Raw genomic sequence first — 13,647 nt, forward strand, 5'->3', positions numbered from 1 at the left:
AAAGATGGAATCGGTTGGTTTGGGGAGAAAGTGGCAGTATGGAATATGAACCAAGAGAGAAAAAGACGGCAGACAATTTTTAGCAAGTTAGGCAAGATATGGTGAGGGCCTACACTAAGATGTCTTTCAGCATAGGTGCTGGAGGGAGAGTGGAGCAGGAGAGCCAAAAAGCCAGGGATCTGATGCAAACAACTCCTCAAACTGCATCTTTAGGTCAAATAGGGGGTACCACCGAGAGCGCTTCCTAAAAGTCTCCTGCATGTGTTTCTCAGAAGGAAGGGGTAGGTGATTCCATGGCCAACACCATCAGCGAGGGGTTGTATTAGGTTCCTAGGGCTGCTGTAACAGAGCACCACCAACCGGATGGCTCGAAACAACAGAAATTTATTCTCCCAGGGTTCTGGAAACTAGAAGGTCAAAATTCAGGTGTCAGTGGGGTTGCCTTCTTCTGGAGTTTCTGAGAGAGAATCTGAGGGAATTTCCACACCTCTCTCCGAGCTTCTGGTGGCTCCTGGCATGCCTTGGCTTGTGGATGCATCACTCCAATCTCTACCTCCATCACTACACGGTGTTACCTCCTGTGTGTGTCTTCGTCCTCAGCCTAATCTAATGGGGCCTCACCTTAGCCTGATCATATCTGCAAAGACCCTAACTCCAACTAAGGTCACACTCACAGGTACCAGAGGTTGGGACTTGGACACGTCTTTCTGGGAGACACACTTCAATCCACACAGGTGTGTTATGCATACTCCAGTTGAAAGTTTCAGACAACCTCTGGCTTAAGGGGAAGAAAGGGACTTGACCTACTTGCGTAATTTGAAGAACAAGGGCATGGCTCTGCCGTCCTCAGTGCTGCTTCATTGTCTAGAAGGATCTCTCCTGTGGGTGGCTAAGATTACCCTCTACCCACCCTGACCACATCCAGATTTACAAAGGTAATCTCGGAAAAAAGGTCTCCCCCCTAAATCCATGGCCATCTTTCCACAGGAGTTATCCTTGGAGGCAACTTGCCCAAATCATAACAACTGAAGCGGATTATCATGGAATGTGTGTGTGAGGGGGAACTCCCCAAAGTGCTGCTGGGCAACGTTCTTTCTCTGCCTCTGCCCAAGTGAGGGCAAGGGGAGAGCCCCAGGTGTAAATACCAGCTGCTTCCTGGCCATCTTGATTTTGTGGGCAACCCACATGATGGATAGACATTGCATCTGTTGACTTCTGTTCATCTGGCTCTGATGGACGCATCTCTGTCCAGCCTTAAATCTGATCAGGAATCTGGCATTTGTCCCCGTTTCCTCACCTGCCTGCAAGAGATAAGAGCCAGTGGGAGAAGTTGCCTAATGAATGAGCTGAGCTCAGTACCTAGAGGCTGTCTGCTGTCAGTGCCTCTAGGGCCATGACACTGGAGGTGGCTGGCCACTGTTCCTTGCATCATGTCCTTTGGGACTGCCCACCACCCATCACGTTCTCCCTTCACAGGCCTCCTGGGGGTGCGGGGAACCGAGTCTGCTCCCAACTGGCCAGCTCCTACCTCTCTCAGCACAAGCAAGCAAGAAGCTAAAAACATGTTGAGGTCCATACCTGGGTCACGGCTCCATACACATCCTGCTACCAACACCGCCATCGCGCTCAGCATCTGAGCTGGAAAACTGCCCTGCTTCCCTCCAGCTGGCTTTTCTTCTATGCTGCTCAGCCTAAGAGTTCCCTGACCATAGGCCAACAGAACTAGGAAAAGCCTCAGGGACAACTAGTCCAGGCCCCTCCAGGTATGGACGGTGGCGAGATGTTCATTTTCACCCTCGTTCGCCTGTGGGGCGATGGAGGAAGGGAAGCCTTGCCGTGCCTTGACCAGCACGGGCCTCCTGGACCGGGATGACCCGCGGCCCCCCTAGATGCCTGTCTTCCTTTTGTCCCAGGTGAAGCAGCCCTCCTCCCCTCGCCCTGCCACTTGGCACTCGCTTTTCCACCATGAATATAAATAAAGGAGACCTCCTTAAAATGGAATCGGGCAGCTCTGAAAGGGGAGCTCTCACACACTCAGCCTAGGTCACCAGCAGGGAGAACAAAACATGAGAATTATTCTGACAAGGGAGGGCATTTTCCATCCGGGGATTTTATCTCCTGTTTTTAAGAATAAGAAGGAAGAGCCCTCCCTGCTCCAGCAACAGCGCTCCAGCCACCACTGGCAGCTGGTGAGAAACTGCCAACAGCCTTGAACTCTCGTTCTCCTCCGATAAACTTTTGCTTAAAACAACCCTCCCCAGTTTCCTCTTGTAACCTTAATGAAAGCTGACCTTCCCTTTGTCTTTTTTGACTTGCCCGTGGGTCACCATAGCTTCCTTGTTCTTCATGGCAATTCCCCCGTTCTTCCCGAATGAACTTCATTTTGCTTTCTCTAATTTGTCAATTTTTTTTTTTTTAAGGTTGATACCACTCACGTTCTCCTCTTTAGGACCTCCCATAGTGTGAAACAAAATATGAATATTCTCATGAACAATATCATTGTTCACAAAATAATAATAATAATAATATGCATCCTCCCGTGCCAAGCCCTGTATTTAGTCCTGTAATATATCTCTACTATTCAGGTGAACACACTGAAGTTCAGAGAGAGGTTGAGTAACAGGTCCATGTGCACAGACCTAGGGTGTGAAAGGACTGTCAGACTTGAACTCCGAGGGGGTGGCCTCAGGCCACACAGGCGGTGGGAAAGAGGTGAATATGACTACGGCTCCTTTTCTGTCTTCTCCTGGGCATCACCTGCATTTGTCCCCTGTTCCTGGCCATCTCCTATAGGCATTTTTCTTAATTAGAAACAAAAAAACATTATTTTTTCATTGGTTCACTGCTTTTTAATTTTTGAAATATTAATTTTTGCCTTCTCGTGCTTAATTTCTTCCTTTTGATTCCCTTAAGTTTCTTTTTCAAATGTAAATGTTCTCAGTGTTATTTTCTAAAGAATCTATCATTGCAGCTTGAGTTTCTCTTTGACCCAGGAGTTAAAGAGAGGGCTCTTACGATTTCCAAAGGGTTAACCTTTCCTGACTAATGACTAGTTGTTTTTGTTTGTTTTTTTCTTTGCGGTACGCGGGCCTCTCACCGTTGCGGCCCCTCCCGTTGCGGAGCACAGGCTCCAGACGCGCAGGCTCAGCGGCCATGGCTCACGGGCCCAGCCGCTCCGCGGCACGTGGGATCTTCCCGGACCGGGGCACGAACCCGCGTCCCCTGCATCGGCAGGCGGACGCCCAACCACCGCGCCACCAGGGAAGCCCGACTAGCTTTTCTTTGTTTGTGTGTCTGGATGGTGGGATGGGGGTGGGCGGGAAGGTTATTTGTGTGAGTGTGTTCGTGTGTGTTTAGGAGAAACTTGTTTATTTGACCTGCGTTAATTGACATCAGCCGTGTGAGGGCATACGTTGAACTCCACAGGAAACACAGAGGCAGGTAAGGCAACTCTCATAGAGAATCAAGTCTCGATTACTTGCATCAGCTTCCAAGGCTTTTTGTTTTCTTTTTGTTTGTTCGTTTTCATTTTTTTAATTGAGATATAATTGACATATAACATCGTACTAGTTTTAGGTGTAAAACGTGATTTGATATATGTATATATTGTGAAATGATTACTGCAGTACCTTGAGCTGACATTCTTCACCTCACATAGTTACAAATCTTTTCTTGTGATGAGAACTTTTAAGATCTAGTCTCTGAGCAACTTTCAAATATACAATTACTAGTGTATTAACTACTAGTTTTTATTGCATTGCTGTTAGATATTGTGACCTGTACAATTTCTACTTTTGAAATGCATAAAGCTTTTTAAAAAGAATATATATTCTCTGTAAAAGTAAATAGAAAGCTCTTAAAACTATTAAACTCGACATAGAAAACAAACTTATGGTACCAAAGGGGAAGGGGGGAGGGATAAATTTGGAATTTGGGATTAACAGACACACATTACTAAATATAAAATAGATAAACAACAAGGACCTACTGTACAGGACAGGGAATAGTATTCAGTATGTTGTAATAACTTATAATGGAAAAGAATCTGAAAAAGAATAAATATATATGTATCTATAACTGAATCACTTTGCTATACACCTGAAACAGTGTAAATCAACTATACTTCAATAAAAATGTGGGTACAAAAAAATTTTAGATTAGAGCCTAAAAATAATGAACTGTAAAACTCTTGAGAAGAAAACATAGGGAAAGAGCTTCATGACATGGAATTTGCCAATATTTCTTGAGTATGACACCAAAAGCACAGATAACAGAAGGAAAATTAGATAAATCAGACCTCATCAACATTACACACTTTTGTGCCTCAAAGGACAGTATCAACAAAATGAAAAGGCAACCTACAAAATGGGAGAAAATATTTGCAAATCATATATCTGATAAGGAATTAATATCTAGAACATGTAACAGACTCCTACAACTCAACAACAAAAAAACAAACAATACAATTCAAAAATGGGCAAACCATCATCAAAAAATCTAGAAACAATAAATGCTGGAGAGGGTGTGGAGAAAAGGGAACCCTCTTGCACTGCTGGTGGGAATGTAAATAGATACAGCCACCGTGGAGAACAGCATGGAGGTTCCTTTAAAAACTACAAATAGAACTACCATATGACCCAGCAATGCCACTACTGGGCATATACCCTGAGAAAACCATAATTCAGAAATAGTCACGTACCAAAATGTTCCTCGCAGCTCTATTTACAATAGCCAGGAGATGGAAACAACCTAAGTGTCCATCAACAGATGAATGGATAAAGAAGATGTGGCACATATATACAATGGAATATTACTCAGCCATAAAAAGAAACGAAATTGAGTTATTTGTAGTGAGGTGAATGGACCTAGAGTCTGTCATACAGAGTGAAGTAAGTCAGAAAGAGAAAGACAAATACTGTATGCTAACACATATATATGGAATCTAAGAAAAAAAAATGTCATGAAGAACCTAGGGGTAAGACAGGAATAAAGACCCAGACCTACTAGAGAATGGACTTGAGGATATGGGGATGGGGAAGGGGAAGCCGTGACAAAGTGAGAGAGTGGCATGGACATATATACACTACCAAGCGTAAAATAGATAGCTAGTGGGAAGCAGCCGCATAGCACAGGGAGATCAGCTCAGTGCTTTGTGACCACCTAGAGGGGTGGGATAGGGAGGGTGGGAGGGAGGGAGACGCAAGAGGGAAGAGATATGGGAACACATGTATATGTATAACTGATTCACTTTGTTATAAAGCAGAAACTAACACACCATTGTAAAGCAATTATACTGCAATAAAGATGAAAGAAAAAATGGGCAAAGGACTTGAATAGACATTTCTCCACAGAAGATATACAAATGGCCAATAAGCATGTGAAAAAATGCTCATCATCACTAATCATTAGGAAAATGCAAATCAAAACCACAATGAGACACCACTTCACACCCAAAAGTATGGCTATTATAAAAAGAAAGAAAGAAAGAAAATAACAAGTTTAGACAAGGATATAGATGAATTGGAATCCTTGTGCATTGCATGTGGGAAATGATACAGCTGCTGTGGGAAACAGTATGGTGGTTCCTCAAAAAATTAAACAAGGAATGGTCCATATGACTCAGCAATTCCACTTCTGGGTATATACCTAGAGGAACTGAAAGCAGGGACTTGAACAGATATTTGTACACCCATGTTCATAACATCATTATCATAGTAGCCAAAAGGTGGAAACAACCCAAGTGTCCATCCACAAATGAATAGATAAACAAAATGTGATATATACATAGAATGGAATATTATTCAATTTTAACTAGGAAGGACATTCTGACATGTGCTACAACACGGATGAGCCTTGAGAACATTATGCTAAGTGAAATAAGCCAGACACAGAAGGACAAATATTGTAGATTCCACTTAAGTGAGGTAGGTAGAGTAATCAAATTCAGAGGCAGAAATTAGGTTATGGGTTGCCTGGGGCTGGGGGGAAGGAGGAAATGGGAGTTACAGTTTAGTGGGTACAGAGTTGCAGTTGGAGAAGATGAAAAATTTCTGTGGCTGGATCGTCGTGATGGTTGCATAGCAATGTGAACATACATAATGTCATCGAACCATACATATAAAAATGGCTAAAATGCTAAATTTAATGTTATGTATATTTTGCCACAATAAAAAAGTAAATACAGGGCTTCCCTGGTGGCGCAGTGGTTGAGAGTCCGCCTGCCGATGCAGGGGACGCGGGTTCGTGCCCCGGTCCGGGAAGATCCCACATGCCGCGGAGCGTCTGGGCCCGTGAGCCATGGCCGCTGAGCCTGCGCGTCCGGAGCCTGTGCTCCGCAAGGGGAGAGGCCACAGCAGTGAGAGGCCCGCGTACCGCAAAAAAAAAAAAAAAAAAAAAGTAAATACAGAGCTCTGATATCAAGTTAATGTTTTTTTCAGTTCTTCTATGTCACCATTTTCCTATGAGATGTGACCAAGACAGAACGAGTTAAAGTTTCTAAACTCAACGTGATATTTGCGATTTTCCTTGTTCTTTGGATGGTTTTTACTTTAAATAAGTATATCATACTACTCAAGACCTAAGGGTCTGTGACTGTTATTTCCTCCCATTTTTAAAATAAATACAAAAAAATGTATTTTTTCCCCATTTCCTTTGTTCCTTTTACAGTTTTCACCTTGAATTCCACTTCGTATGACATTGGATTTATCATCTTTTGGCTTATATTTCATTCACTCCTTCCTTCCTTCAATAAATAACCATGTTCGCCCACTGTGTGTCAGGTTCCAGGTGCTGAGGTAGAGCAGGCAACAAAATAAACCAAATCTTTACCCTCCTGGAACTTACCTTCGAGTGCAGGGTGAAAGAACGTAAAGCGAGATAAATATGAAAACTACGGTCTAGTGTTTTAGGTCCTTCCTATGTAAAGGGTCGCCCACAGATCCAGAGGCACAAGGTGGGAACGGGTTAGAAACGTGGGAACCCACCTTGGATCAACTGAATGTGCATCTGTGTTGTAACAAGTTTCCCAGGTGGATGCATCGGCACATTCCGGATGGAGAAGCACTGCTTACACCCTGATAAATGCGAGGGAGAAAAAGTAGACAGTGAAAGGGGTCGGGAGGCCTCGCTGGGAAGGGGGCCTTGGAGTAGAGGACGTGAGCTCCGCAGATACGCGGAGGAAGAAGCTGCAGCAAACTGTAAGGCAGAGCTAGCAGGTGCAGGAGGCTCCCGAAGAAGCCGATTCATCCTCACTCGGCCTTGATCCCAGGCCTTTTGTTTTGGGTGTGCCCTGGCGGCGCTGTTTGAGCGCGGCGATTTGGGCGGCGCTGCAAGATCTCCCGGCGCTGGGATGCTAGGAGCGCCGTGCGCTGTGCTAACTCGGGGGCACTGGCGAGTAAAGCTTGCTTGCCCAGGGTTTCTGTCTCTCCATAAGAGCTCCCAAGACTTTCTCTTTAAAATGCAACCCCGCCCCGCCCCGCCCCTTACACTAGCCAGGCTAGTAACGGGAGAAATACCAAAGCAACCCTTCGGGTTTACCCTTTTCTCTCGGCTTCCTCTACCTAAACGTCCCGCCCTAAGTTCCTCTTCTCATCCCTGTTTTTCCACGCCTGTACCATCGAAACTCTTAGAAGAGTCTTCCAGGCAAGTGGATCTCAAACGGGGCAGAGCGAGAGAATCACCTGTGCCTCCACTGGCCCTCAGTTTCGGAGCAGGAAGACGTGGAGTCCGGCCTGGATCCGCGTCTGACCGAGCCGGGCTCCGCCGCCCAGCCTGGGACCTTGGAGCAGTTACTTGGTCTCGCCACCCTGTCCATTCCTCCGTTGTGAGAAGGAGATAACATCCGCCTCACCGGGTTGTTTTGAGGACTGAGAGAGAACATTTGTAGGAAAGCATTTTGTAAGTGACAGACTGCTAAACACACTGGACTAACTTCAGCTCGCGGATTGCGGCTAAATGATTGATGTCTGGACTCCCCCTTTCCCCCAGCCGTCTTCCTGTTTCTTCTGCACTTGGAATTGCCCTCTCGCCAGGTTATTGCACACGACGTACTCGATTCTGCATCTGCGGCCACAGGTTTCCCCGGGTAGGGCAGGCCTGGTGCGGAGGAGAGGACTGATTGGCTGGGCGGGAGGTGGGACGAGCGATGACGCGCGGAGCCCGGGAGACTGCGCCGCGGGTGCGCGGGATGCCGGGGCCGCGGAGAGGGCGGGGCGGAAAGGGAGCGGACTGGTCGCGGGGCTGGGCGGGGTGGGGGGGAAGAGGGGGACAGGGACAGGATGGAGAGGAGGGGGAGAGGGGCGGAAGGAAGAGGGGAGAGGGTGGGGTGGGGCGGGGAGGAGGAGAGGAGGGAGAGAGTGACGGGGTGGGAGGGGAGGGGCGGGGTGGGAAGAGGGCGGAGGGCCTGGATGGGGAGGGGAGTATGGGGGATGGGGGGCGCCTTGCTGCGGCCTGGTCAGGGCCGGGTCGCCGCGTCCCACTGAGGACAGTGTCCCTGGTGAATCCTCTCTGGTCCAGTAGGGGAAGAGGCAGAGCCTGAGCTGCAGGAGGAGGGGGCGCGGGAGAGGGAAGGGCCCGCGGGGGCGCCAGGCCGGGGGCGGGTTTGCAGCCGCCCGCAGAGCTTTGGCGCCTTGCGTCGCCGCGCCAGGAGGTTTCCGGTCACACCACGTCTCTGGGCATGTGGCTTCTTCCCGGGCCGGCTGTTCTCACAGCCGCCGCCCTTCCCTCCCTTGGCTGCTGCCCCGCGTGGGAGGCGAGGGACGTCGGGGTCGTGTCCCCGGCGCTAGTTGGCGGGGCGGAGAGATGGGGTTTCTCCGTGGTGACCCACAGCGGGACCTCCCGTGGGCGTGGTGCGGATTTGTGGGCTGTGGAACTGGAGTACAAGGTCACCATGAGGACCCCGGGAGAGGGGTCCCCCTCTCAAAGGGCAGAGGTCCCTTGAAGGGGGTCTGACCTCGGGGTTTGCGAGGGTCAGGGCGGAGGAGGCGTGAGCCTTGAAAGACGGGGGCGATCTGGCCAGTGGAGATGTGGGTGCTCCAGGCCGAGCGAATGCGATGATGGGGGCACGGGCCTGCTGGGGTCGAGGGCTGGAGGAGTGCGAGGCGAGCCGGAAAGGTCCCGGCCCGTCCAGTGCCTGCAGAGTGACCCGCGGAGGTAGCCCTTCCCTTCTGGGCCTTCAAGTCCTCATCTGTAGGTGAGACAGTAGCTCACTGTTGTGAAGATTTATAATGTATGTGAAACTAGAGCAGTTCCCAGCATGGCTCTGCTTTATAAACTTAGTCCTTTTCCCTCCTGGAAGGAGAAGAAAGTGAACTTGTGAGGCTTTGCTGGACATGTTACAAACACAGCTAGGAGCCAAATAGAGTTCAACAGAATAGATGTCTTAAGAGTCAAAAGGATAGGCGCCTGGCCTGAGCCACCGTCTGCTTCTGAGATGCACACCCCTTAGGACTATGGTCTCAACTTGCTTTGGCTTCGTGGGGGATCCTTACCTAGCACGACAGAGGGAGTTTACGGGTACTGACTGCATTAGAACGGACAGACACACACAGCTGGTGACTTTCTCTCTCTCAAAGGGATATAGAACCATCCAGATTATCTTCAGCCAGGATTCCTTGATTTGCAAGTCTATGCTGGGTTCAGGATTCAACGTCATAGGTCTGAGAGGCGGGGGATCCCAGAGCTGTCACTGCTGAGCCCTGGGCCAAACCTCTGGCACCAGCCAGGCCCCGTGTCCATGATAAAGCCAGGGCTGGGTGACTGGCCTTTGTGCGTTGGGCTTTGTGGAATTTTGACCTCGCTGAGTCGCGGAGGAGTTGAGAAGGCCTTGGCAAGGAGTTTCCATGACTCAGTTTCTCCACCTGTATCCCGGGAGTGAGAATACCGGCTGTTTAGCTTCCCTTAGGTTAGGTGCCATCTTAAATAGCTCCTCCCACGACAAGGCAGTGGTGGGTGGGACGGTCATTTTTGTGGCATGGGAGTGGGTGCAGCCTCCCAGTGAGATCAGTGCTGTGGCATGGCTGAAGCAACATGGAAGGGCCTGGTGGGGAGGGTGGAAGAGCCCAAAGGGAGGGGAGGAGGAAGGTACAGAGGTGTGGCGGACTTGGCAGGGAGAGATGTCATGACACTCCCATGACAGGGGCAGGGTGGGCTGTGTGAATGCCCTGGACAATGGCCAGGACAGGTGAAGCTTCCCCTTGTGGGACTGTGATTTAGGAAGTAGCTTGAGTAATGGGACAGTCAGGGCTGAGCCACAGAATGTGGCCATAAATGCAAATAAGTGCACCTTCTTTCCTCTCTCCTACGAGCAGTAGTCAACCCAACGCTCCTGAACCTGGCTCCCACCTTCGTTTCCTTCTCCAGGTGGGCTCTGCTTTGATGACAGGCTCATTCTTGGAGGTAAGCTCTTTCCGCAGAGATTTACATAATGGGAGGCTGAGCAGTCAGCTCTTGATGTCACTGAAATACCCAGTGAAACCTAGTGGCAACTCTGAGTGCGGCCCCTCTTCATTGTGGCCAGGCCATTGTCTCCTGCCCACCGTCCTTCTTAGCATTACCTCTGCCCCTCTCTTCAGCAAGCTCATTTATATCTTTATACCTGCTCTCAGGAGGTGGGCATGCACACACCTAGAATATTCTCTCCCACTGCAGTCAATCCTTCTCATCCTCAGGGTTTAGTGCAGCCCCACCTCCATCTCCAGTCCTTCCCTGACAGGTCCAGCCTTCTTCTGTGAGCTCAAATAGCATTCAGAGTCATTGCACGTGTTTATATATGATCATGAGTGCCTGCCACTGTTTTATGTTTCTGAATCTTAGCTCCTTATCTGAAATGTGAGTTTCCTGGTGGCAGAGATGCTACCAGGTATATCTGCATTTATGTCCTTTTGAAATGTTCCCATCAACCTTTAAGCATTTCCTTACTTCTTGTAAGAATAGTATAAGAATATTCTAGGCACATTTTGTACTCTGAGCCATTTGTCCTAGCAGCACCAATTCTTTTAAGCAGAGAATGATTTAGAAACCAAGATTAGGGTGGTAGGTGTGCTTGTTACAGTTGGAGTGTTGCAACTCCCGTGCTTTCTCAGTGGACAGAGCTAGGGATATACACGAGCATACATTTGTATATTTGCATCTGTACATATATATTTATTTCTATATTGAAAGGTACTGGTGAAAAGAATGAGCTCACACCAATACCTCCAGTTCCAGTCTGGCATCAAAAGATTCATTCTAGTTTTCTCCCTTTCTTTATTTGTAACTCTTGTCTCCAACAGGGAGAAATCTGGTTTACATTATCTGTAATATGGCTACTTACTGATCACCCCCTTTTTATGTAACTGATTCCCATTGCCACAGGTACCCCTTCCCTCTATGGATGACATCCTCACCCCCTTGAACTCCAGCACCTCACTCACACACAGTCGCCTTCCTCACCCTTTTCAGGATCTGATACTCTGTGCCACACCCCCTCCTTCCTGCTTGGACTCTGTCCTCCACATGCTTGGGTTTTAACGTCCCACACTGGGGCACTCCTTAATACCCCCGTGGGTTCTCCCACCCTCCTCAGTGTCTGGGACCTCACACTGCCACCCCCTGAACCTGAAGCCAAATCCAGCCTCTGTACCCCAACACCAAATTGAATCTCGGAGTTTTGGGTGAAGTAGAAAAGAATAGCTTTATTGCTTTGTCAGGCAAAGGGGGCCACAGTGGGCTAATGCCCTCAAAACCATGTGTCCTGACCTGGAGGGGGTAGTGAGGAGACTTATAGTAATGGTTCAAAGAGGGCGTGATCAGCTCATGGACAATCTTCTGACTGGTTGGTGGGGAGGTAAGTGGGAGTCGGCATCATCAACCTTCTGGTTCCAACCGGGTCTGGGGTCTACATGCTTGTGGGCAGCATACCATTGTCAACCGTTAACTTCTCCACTTAGTTGGGGTTTCAGTATCTGCAAAACAGCTCAAAGATATTGTTATGTGTATTCCTTGATGGGGAACCAGGACCCTGCCCCGAGGCTGCACTATTGTTTCTCTTGACTGTTCCTCCCGTGTCTCCCAACCCCTCCCTTCCCTGATCAACAACTGTTTGAACCTGCCTATTGGAACTCAGGGAAAGTCATGGAGGCTGAGTGAAGCAAATGCCTGTAATCAAAGAAATGGGGGACAAGAAAGGCTTTTGTGCCCAGGAGCCCCACAGGGTCTTGCTCAGTATCAAACTTAGCTGCCCTTCTAGCCTCATGCAGATGTCCTTTCCACCTGCTTGGGGTGAAGTGGAGGCCCGACATCCCAGTCTAAACCCCTCCAACCCCCATGTGGACACCTGTTTTTCTAGGCTTCACCCAATGGCTTTAGGACCAAGTTATTCAGGAATGAAAAGGTAAGAGGAAGAGGCACATGCTAAATTTTTAGTCTCAGATTCCTCATCACTAAAATGAACTTAATGTGCCCATCTAATACAGTTCTGCTACGGTGAGAACTACATGAGATAACATACAGAAGTGCTTCCTCAGCACAGAGCTTGCCAGCACTCAGTGTCAAAGGCCATCATTATTACTACAAATTAACGTCCCCCTTGTTTTGCATCATTTGGCAGGAATACAATGGAGACCTATAGAAGAGAATTAAGCAGGAGGAATGGGTGCCAATGGCAGATGTATCAAGACGGGGGGACTGTTGCCTCTTTCTTAAGAGAATGAAGACACTCATCATATCAGCTAAATTCAAGTATGTAAGTAAGGAGAAGAAATGGGGAGGAAACATCCAATATGTTGAGTGGTTATCTTTTTGGTGGGATTATTTGACTTAACTTTTTTTTTTTTTTGCGGTACGCGGGCCTCTCACTGTTGTGGCCTCTCCCGTTGCGGAGCACAGGCTCCGGACGCGCAGGCTCAGCGGCCATGGCTCACGGGCCCAGCCGCTCTGCGGCATGTGGAATCTTCCCGGACCGGGGCACGAACCCGTGTCCCCTGCATCAGCAGGCGGACTCCCAGCCACTGCGCCACCAGGGAAGCCCTGACTTAACATTTTTTAATGTGTTTTCCAAAATGTATTTGATAAATATTATTCAGGCTTAGACAGAAACATTTTAGAGGGACTCTGCTTAACTTCAACGTAACTAAATGAAAACTGCTCTCAGCCTGAGTGGTTGGTTGTGCCTTTTTCTTCTGCCTGGTAGGTTCTGGAGTCAAGAGTGCCTGGATTCAAACTCTGGCTCTGCCATTTACTAGCTGGGTGACCATGGGCAAGTTAATGAACTTGTCTGTGCTTTTGCTTTTTGTTTTGTGAAGTGAGGAGTCTTACAGTGCCTAATTCAGGGTTACTTAACAATGAAATGAGTTAATGCTTCTAAAGCACCGGCCCAGGGTAAGCACACAAAAATGTTAGCTTTTAATGTTATTATTATTCCATGGGACAGAATGTAGTGAGTAGTTCCTCAGATGTCTCAGAGGAAAGAATAGCCTCAGCTATGCCTCCCCCCGAGTGAGTATCTTGTGACTAACCCAGAGACCTCAGGCAGCTGAGCCTCCCGTGGGACATCAAGCAGAGGCAAGGGTGACAAATTAAAGCAGGGGAAGTGTTTTCCTCCCTTCTTGGATGGGATCCAAAGAGATCAGTTTCTTAACTGATGCAGCATCCTGACATTAGGACACTGGG

The 13,647-nt window shown here is 48.3% G+C and overlaps 1 protein-coding gene and 1 long non-coding RNA gene across 2 annotated transcripts in view; one reads left to right on the forward strand and one right to left on the reverse strand.

The window, feature by feature from the left end:
* Nucleotides 1-368: 368 nt before the first annotated feature.
* On the reverse strand, nucleotides 369-7,810 carry LOC113610179 (uncharacterized). Its single transcript, XR_003428987.1, has 3 exons — nucleotides 7,680-7,810; nucleotides 6,984-7,073; nucleotides 369-1,301 (listed from the first exon to the last, which is right to left on the reverse strand). It is a non-coding gene; the product is annotated as an uncharacterized LOC113610179 (long non-coding RNA).
* Nucleotides 7,811-7,971: 161 nt separating this feature from the next.
* The window catches only part of DPYSL2 (dihydropyrimidinase like 2), a 167,335-nt gene continuing 161,659 nt past the window's right edge, over nucleotides 7,972-13,647 (forward strand). The window contains exons 1-2 of the mRNA XM_027088054.1: nucleotides 7,972-8,083; nucleotides 12,587-12,717. The gene's annotated coding sequence lies outside the window, so the exon portion shown is untranslated. The remainder of the gene's footprint in view (nucleotides 8,084-12,586; nucleotides 12,718-13,647) is intronic.

This window comes from Aethalodelphis obliquidens, unplaced genomic scaffold (genome assembly GCF_003676395.1).
Source record: "Aethalodelphis obliquidens isolate GAN/ISIS:26980383/991018 unplaced genomic scaffold, ASM367639v1 scaffold61, whole genome shotgun sequence".
NCBI classification, from domain to species: domain Eukaryota; kingdom Metazoa; phylum Chordata; class Mammalia; order Artiodactyla; family Delphinidae; genus Aethalodelphis; species Aethalodelphis obliquidens.